Below are 8,588 nucleotides of genomic sequence, written 5' to 3'. Positions count from 1 at the left end.
TTTCCATTCCATTCTTTCAGGCTGTCTTCACTCTTTTCATGGCTACCTCTGTTTGTAGGGCCAGTGGTAATATTCAGTTTATTTTTTTTCTCCTAACACCTTGCTTTCTCTGTCTCCTCCCAAAACAGATTCATGAGTTCTTCAGGGTGATGGCTTACTGAATGTTTCTTCATCCATACTTCCCTTTGAGCATGAGCCAATCAACCTTCGACTCCCCCTCCCCACATTGTCCCATCCCCACAAAAAATAGCTAGATTTGAAGCCAGGCCTATATATCTAAAAATGTCAAGATGTTCAATGGGAACCTCCAGTTCTCCCCTGCATGATCCAGAAAGCTCCATTCCTATCACTCCAAATACCCTCCCGCCATATACACACAGAATCTCTGAACAAAGGGAGGGAACCAAAAAGCCTAGTTCCTCATTCTTGGTGGCTATAGCAGCTACTTCCCCTGAAGTTGCCAGTCACCCAAGTCTCTACATAAACACTCAGCTTTTGACCATATTCATGCACAAGCCCTGCTTGGGGTGGGCATATCATTATACCTCAACTACAACCTATATAATTTCCCTGTTTCAGTTTAGGTGAGCAGCTTCTCTGGCCTTGATCTCTGGTACTGGAGAAGCCGGCTCATAGTTGCGTTGCTGGAGTAAAACTTTCTTACACCTTTTCAATTTGATTGACCTGGCTTACTTTATTGGTGGAGAAACCTATTATTGTGGGACAGAAAATCTATTAAGCAAAAGCAGGAGGTTAGGTATACATTCCTAAATCATTCTCTATTAGCCTGAATTGACCTTAGGTAAGTAGAGACCCTTTACCAGACTGCTTAGGTCACCATCTTGCTGCACCATAAGATAGAATACTTTCGTCTCCAGTGTTTACCTGGGGTCTTAAGTTCTTATTTCAAGAAGGAACACATAGAGAAAAAAATCATAATATTTAGAATGCAAAACCAAATTCCAACAATTTAAACAATTCAGTGTATCTAAAGTCAATATCAAGAGGATTACTCTTATGTTACAAAATCTGGCTACCAGCAAGATACACCCCTGTACATGAATGCATGGGGATGCAATTTTAATTACTCATACAACTAGCATTATTTTAAATCCTATCTTTCATAAACTTTGCTTTCAGGACAGGAATTATCCTACTAATCATTCTAAATTATGATTCTAAACCTATGCTAATCCAAAATATCCTGGAGACCTGTCATCTTCTAAGTAGGCCTACTCCATGTGGTTACTTTTAATCAATAAGGTCATGAAGTCATATTACATCCCTCTTCTCCATCCCTAATCAAAATGGTGACAACCCATACGGTTGTAGTTCAATAAGTTGTTTGCAAACCATGTTTTGATTCCCAGAACAGCTCCACTTTGGAGTTAAAAGTTTTCAGTTAACTTTGTTTTTACAGATTTTTAACAATACTCAATTCCCATAGCTGTTTTTTTTAATAAAGTACAACAACTTACATATTATTTACCCTAATCAAAATGGTGACTACCCATACAGTTGTAGTTCAATAAGTTGTTTGCAAACCATGTTTTGATTCCCAGAACAGCTCCAGTTTGGAGTTAAAAGTTTTAAGTTAACTTTGTTGTTACAGATTTTTAACCATACTCAATTCCCATAGCTGTTTTTTTTAATAAAGTACAACAACTTACATATTATTTACAACCAAACACATATGAATTTCCCTTCTTATATTAGATTGAGTAGCCAGAAATCCAAGAGGCACATTTTGAGCCCAGGAACTACTTGTAATAGTAACAGCTGAGCTATCATCAAGACACATGGAACACAGCAAACTCATGCATCCACGACCAGTCAGAAAAAAAAAAAACATGCAGTGAACCCGTACATTTATAGAATTAATTGAGCCTGACACAATTGTGTGTGGCTTCATGTCTGCAAGAAGACTTAGAGATACAGACCCATCCATCCATACGGACCGGACAAAACTTCTCTAACAACAAGACAAACTTTTCATAGAAAACAGACTTTGTTACAAATTATATAGATTTTAAACCATGCCAGATGAGCAATTTACAAATCCTGAGACAAAAGCTTGCAGTATAATATTAAGATATAGAGCGGTATGTAAAGAAATCATAGAAATAAAAGATTTTTAGGACTGAGGAAGTGGAGCCTCAGGGGTAAGGGACTTTGGAAGTGTAGTACAGCAAGCTTAGGTATAAGGCATTTGGGAATCACTTGTTTGCAGAAATAGCAGTTATCACTTTGTGAGAATTTGGAAATAAAATTTTCCAATTTTGGCCATTGTTTTGTATTGAGATCAAGCTGGTAAAATAAAACTTGAGTCTGTGGAGGAAGAGAGAGAGGGTACCAAAGAAGAACAGTGTAGGGGTGGTCAGGCTGATGCCAAGGCAGGAGAAAATCAGGAGGAAGAAGAGAAGGGAGGAATTTGGAATCAAATTTATAGACAAATGATCCATAAATACCTTATTAAGTGTTAATTTAGTAGATGCTATAAAGGAGAATAGGTGTGTATGTTGGGCATATAGCAGCTGGATTCTCCTGCTTTGACTCCCATGTTGTAAGAAAAATATGGATGGGATTTTTAGGCAGTTTAGGATGGGAGAGAAGTCAAAAATAAAGAAAGCAGATCTGTTACAGGTGGAGTGGGTGGGTAGGATCCCAGCATCACCTGACCATAAGTCGGGAGAGCCTATTGAGTCTTTGGCACCAATGAAAACATTAAAAATAAGGCAAAGTAGGTAATTTTCAGCCAAATATGTCACTTAGAGAAAATACCATGCACAACAGAGTTAGTGGAAGAGGTTGACTGAGGGAGGGGGAGGGGGAGAGAGTGAAAGTCCATCTCAGAGTGGGGACATCAGAGAGGCAGACATACAGACAGGACAGAGAAGAGCCAAGGGGAAGGAGAGAGGTGGCAGTGCAATGACTTGGGCAGCTCGGTTGGGGTGGAGGGCTCAGGGTCCGTCCTTGGATGAAAAGTTGTCTGGAGCTACCACAACCCTGGCCAACAAAACCTGGGCTGCTGAGCACTGGCTACGGTGGGGAGAGGCAAGAGTGCAGAGCTAAAAACCCCTGGACATAAGGGAGCTCAAGCCGTTTGTTTTGGGTGTATGGTATGAGATAGCCCCAATTTGGATAAATTCCACAGCAGACATTCCAGGGGTGACTGAGGATCGACTTTAGATCTGGCACTGCCCATTTCCAAGCCTGTGCTGGAGACCAAAGCCCAGGGCGAGGCATCCCTCACGATAGCCTGGGGTAGAGCAGTGGGAGTGGGATAGCCTACAGGGTAAAAGGGCAAGCCAAAGACACCCACCCTGGCCCTGAAGCCAGAGTCAAAAAACACACTTTGGCCCTAGAAACAGAGCCAGTGAAAGAAATACACCCTGGTCCTAAAACTAGATCCAAAAGGCTGAAAAGGGCCAGTGAGAGAAACACAGTTTGGCCCTGAAACCAGATCCAACTCCGTCCCTGACCAGTGAAACCAACCAGTTCCTGAGCAGGAACAGTAAACAATCCCTGGACAGAGAATCGTCTCCCTGGAAAAACTCTGCCCCTAAGAAACCCTATGTAAGTCCCTCTGCCTGTTCAGTTGTCTGCTGTTCTTTTTTTTAACCCTGACAGAGGCAACCAGTCTCTTGGACTCCCCCTTCCCAAAGAAATCTCTTTCTTGAAAGAGTTTTGGGTGAAGATCTTCTTCCATAGGTGTGGTCATAATCTTTGCTGAGACTGAGGGGGGTTGAGCAGGAAAAATAACAGCTTGTCACTAGGCCAGGGGAGATTGCTACATTATTGCAGGGGTGTCCCCTTGAGCAGTGTGAAGCAGAAAAAGCAATGTCTTCAGCTGGAGAAAAGAAGAAACTGATACCTCTGCTGGGATGTTCCCTTAGGAAGCAGAGCCGAAGAAACAGGTATCTATGCTGGGAAGCCCTCTCAAAGGGGGAGTGGAGTAGAGCGCAGCTGTAATGGCTCTCTGTTAGAGAGAAGCGGGAACACTAGATCCTGTGGGGAGACCATCCCCCACTGCACCCCAGCTTCTGTTATAATCTGACTTCCCCACAAGTCAGGATAACTTTCCCTCCAGAGCTGTCCCTTCACAGCTTCAGCTGTAGGGTGACTACCCAACAAACCAAGATACCTTTCCCTCCAGAGCTGTAACACTCACATAACCTTGGGGAAGGATGTCTCCAAACACAGAGGTACCCTGCAACAGAGACTACAACTACTCCAGAAATGGATCAGCTTGCTCTAGCATGGCCTTGGCTTGGCAGGATCTCCTTGGCTTGGCAGTGGATCCTCAAGGTCCTGGACCCTGAAAGAGGTACCTGGTATCTCTTCAGATATTGGCTTGGAAACCGGTGACCCAGAGTTGAAAGATAATCATGTACAACAGAGAGAACTGTAAAGTGAGAGGAACCCCACCCCTGACATGGCCAAAGGACTTGGTCCCCTGGGTGGAAGACTTCAACACCTTGTGGGTTTCAGCACCAAGATAATAGGTTTTCTGTCTCCTGCGTTTTTTTCCCACAAGCACAGTAAGCCAGATCAATACAAATTGAGAAAGTGTAAGAACAGCTTTACTTGAGCAAAGCAACTCCCAGGCAGGTTCCTCAGTCCCAGAGATCGAGGTCGAAGAAGCAGCACATCAGAACAAAAGCAGGGAAATTATGTAGTTTGTAGGTGAAGCCTGATGGGCTTTCTGGTTCCTTCCCTTTGTTTGGACACTCTCTGAGTGGGTGGGGTTTGGAGAGACAGAAATGGGGCTTTCTGGATCATGCAGACGTGAGCTGGGAGTTCCTACTGAACAATTTTATTTTAAATAAGTAGAGTACCAGGCATACATTCCCTTCTGTTTCACAGTCTCGTGTCTCAAATTTCAAGTTTGAAAAAAGTGGTTGCTTTCTCCTAAAATATTATTGTCACTAGTGAGCTATTGAACACTTCTGTCTTGGCCAGAAAGAACTGTAGCCAGAAGAACACACTGGTGAGAGACACTGTTGATGTGGGAACATAACAGTCAGCCTCTGGAGGCATTACGATCCCTGACCTCAAGCTCTACTATAGAGCTACAGTAATAAAAACAGTGTGGTACTGGAATACAAACCGACATGTGGACCAATGGAATCGAATTGAAGACCTTGACATTAATCCCCACACCTATGAACATATAATTTTTGACAAAGAAGCCAAAACTGTACAATGGAAAAAAGAAAGCATGTGCAGCAAATGGTGCTGGTATAACTGGATGTCAACGTGTCAAATAGATCCTTATCTGTCACCGTGCACAAAACTTAAGTCCAAGTGGATCAAAGACCTCAACATAAATCCCGTTACTCCGATTCTGATAGAAGAGAAAGTAGGAAGTAGTCTTTACCACTGGATTTGACTGACACAATATTGATGATTTTTCACTCTCTGTAGCCTACATCAGTTCTTTTGGAAATATTAACATCAGTCAGTAAAGATGTTGCCTGAGTGTATGACTTCTCAAGCAGACAATCTTACATCTAGGTCTTACACCTAGACATGATGACAAACCCAGGAAAATGGAAGAAGCCTGTGTTGTTTTTATAGCTCTGGAAGTACAACAAAACAACAAGAACAGAAATAACCACTTCTGTCTTCTTATTGATCTCTGTAAGATTTCAAGCACTATACTGTAGTGGGTAGCCATTCCAGCTTGGATCTGAAGTACCAACCCCCATTGAGACTCTGGCAACTGTCACACCTATGAGGCGGGGCCAAGGGAGGCATCTGGAGACCTGAGACCTGGATGGGTGAGCACTCTCTCTGTGCCGGGACCCTGAGCCATGGAGGTGAACCGAGCAGAGCTCCAGAGAACACCGCTGGACTGCGATACAACTTCCCCAGACCCTGCGACCTACCTATCACTTAATTTGTGAGTTACGCCATTAAATAAATATCCTTTTAACTACGTGGAGTGGCCAAAATAATTTCTCCAATACTATACTGTTACAGTATCAATTTGTTAGCAAGATGAGCCCACTGGATCAGTATTGGCATAATGCATATGGGGATAATGAATGACTTTTTGGTTGTATTCAGGCTAGTCCCAAAGCAGGGCTTTAATGCCTGATATTGTAGCCCTCTGAAAGCCCATGTCCAGGGAGGAAATATGCCCTAAGGATGGAGAAGCTACTGTTGTCAAATAGTCAGATTGTAAAAGTGACTTCTGTACATCTACATTTCCACACTTAGGTTTGTGATGCTGTCAACCTTGGTTGGGGAAGTTTTGTTCCTTTCTGAGAGGCTGGATCTCTTTTGTGCGTAAGTCTTGTACTAATATTAAAGAGTTTTTCTTAATCAACCTCTAAACATGAGGAGTGTTTTCTCACTGGGAATGCATATTAATGCTATAACAGCAGTACATAGGTCATTGATATTAATATTCCTACCAGAGGCTTTAGGAATATCATGGAAGAGGGAATGGAAAGACTTTAAGAGTCATGAGTTGGAAAGGAATGCTGTAAAATGCTGACTTCTTGACATAATGCACCTATCAGACCCTTGATTTCAAAGGAATGTGGCTTCTTTCTCACAACCTACACAAAATCAAGTTAGGCTTAATTGCAGCATGGATGGCAGAAATGTGTTGGAGGCCCTACCCATGGCAGAGGACTTATTTCTAGGTGGTTTCTGTGTAGAGTAAGTCACTCTACTTTGTGAGTATGGAATCTTATAAGTTGACCATGCCCTGAAAAGAGGACATGAACTCAGGAGAGATAGATATTGGTGTTTTGGTGAAGTGGATGGAAGCTGTTGAATGAGTTAGCTTTCATCAAATATATTACATATAGGTATGAAAAATTCAAAACTATTCAAAATATATGATGGTCATACCTGTTATAAGTGATTTTCAATAAAAAGTATATGTAAACATGCTAATTTAAAAACAGGGTTCTAAAAAAATTGAAGCTAATATCCTCATATGAGTAAGATGTGACATTTGTCTTTCTGAGTCATGATTACTATACTCAAAAAATAATATTTCCCTGCTCCACAAATTTTCCTGAAAATTTATTTCATTTTTTTCTACTGACAAATGCAATTGCTTTGTGTATATTTATCACATTTCTATTATCCATTCATTAGTTCATGGACATCTAGGCAGATTCTATTCCACAATAACTTTGAATAACCACTACATTTTCTATTATTTTAAATTTTTGTTCTTTTGGAAGTTATCCACTGATTTCCATAGCACTTGCATTAATAATCCCTTCCACTAACAGTGGTTAAAGATTTTCCCTTTAACACATAGGTAAAATTTGATGTCATTTATTTTCTAAGTATTATCCATCTTTACTGCATTCAGATGAAATCTCAAATTATAATTTGCCCTCACTTGATGACTAATGGTATTGAATATTTTTAAATATTTCCTATAAAACAGGAGAAAATTTTGTCCCGGTATTTGTTTGATGGATATTAGTAGCTAGAATATACATTAAAGAAAAATATTAACCCTCAAAACCCAAATAATAGAATCAACAGGTAGTAAAATTAACCTCAGATTGTTCTTAGATGAAGAAATATGAATAACCAATACATATGTGAGCCAATGTTCAATGCATTCAGGCATCAGGAAGTAGAAAATGCAGTGTTTCAAATTCATTTCACTCCAGTCAGGATGTTTGGCATCAAGAAAATCAATGTCAATCTGGTGAAGATACAAAAATAAAGAACCCTCACATGTTGGTGGTAGATAGGTGAACTGGTACAGTAATTTCAGAAATCAGTATATAAATGCCTAAGATTAAGGAATAAAATTTCAGTGTACTCAATTATGCCACTCCTGGGCAGCCCCTCTGAGGGCCTGCACAATTCACCAGCTATGATTTATGGCAGGAATTCGAGGAGCAGGTTCAGAGAGCAGCCAGCAGGGGAATTATTTCACTTCCTAAAGAGTCCTTCCTCTCACTTAACATGTTATCCTTTTAAATAAAGGAAACCTTCAAGAGACACAGAGGAGTTTTTATCATTTTCCCAGAAGATTCCAAAGCAAAACAGACACAGATCTCTAGATATTTCATTGAAACTTAGTTACTTTCCTGGAAAAATACAGAAGCGGTAGTGCCACAATCCACAGGGTCCTAAAACCACCATGAAGATGGTTTCTTTCATCGACAATGAATTCATTGAGAGAAAAATTATAATTCAGTATTTTCTTTTCATGTAGAATGTCATTATTTCAAGATTCCTGACTCTGTGACTTATTTCCCAAACCGTATGGAAGCGCTACATCTTCAATGGGTACAGACGGATGGAAGGAGCCCTGAGCATGGCCTAGACTCTAGGCAGGAGACTCCTTGGCAGTCCCTTCAATTCCTTTAAGGATATTAAAATTAAAGGTGAGTTGATGCTTAAAGATGATAAACACACCCCTACAAAGTATTGACTTGTTCCAACAAATGTGAAAAATTGAGATTTGAATAAGCTTTGTCACTTAACAGAGGCCAATGAGGGGGGTAGTCTTATTTTTTTCAATGTATATTCATTAGAAAAGGGAATCAAGTCTAGGAACTTGAGGATGTTACACTACTTAGCTAAGTCCTCAAATG

Source organism: Peromyscus maniculatus, chromosome 14 (genome assembly GCF_049852395.1).
Source record: "Peromyscus maniculatus bairdii isolate BWxNUB_F1_BW_parent chromosome 14, HU_Pman_BW_mat_3.1, whole genome shotgun sequence".
Lineage (NCBI taxonomy): Eukaryota > Metazoa > Chordata > Mammalia > Rodentia > Cricetidae > Peromyscus > Peromyscus maniculatus.
The sequence above is the reverse complement of the archived record's forward strand: the minus strand, read 5'-3'. Positions refer to the sequence as shown.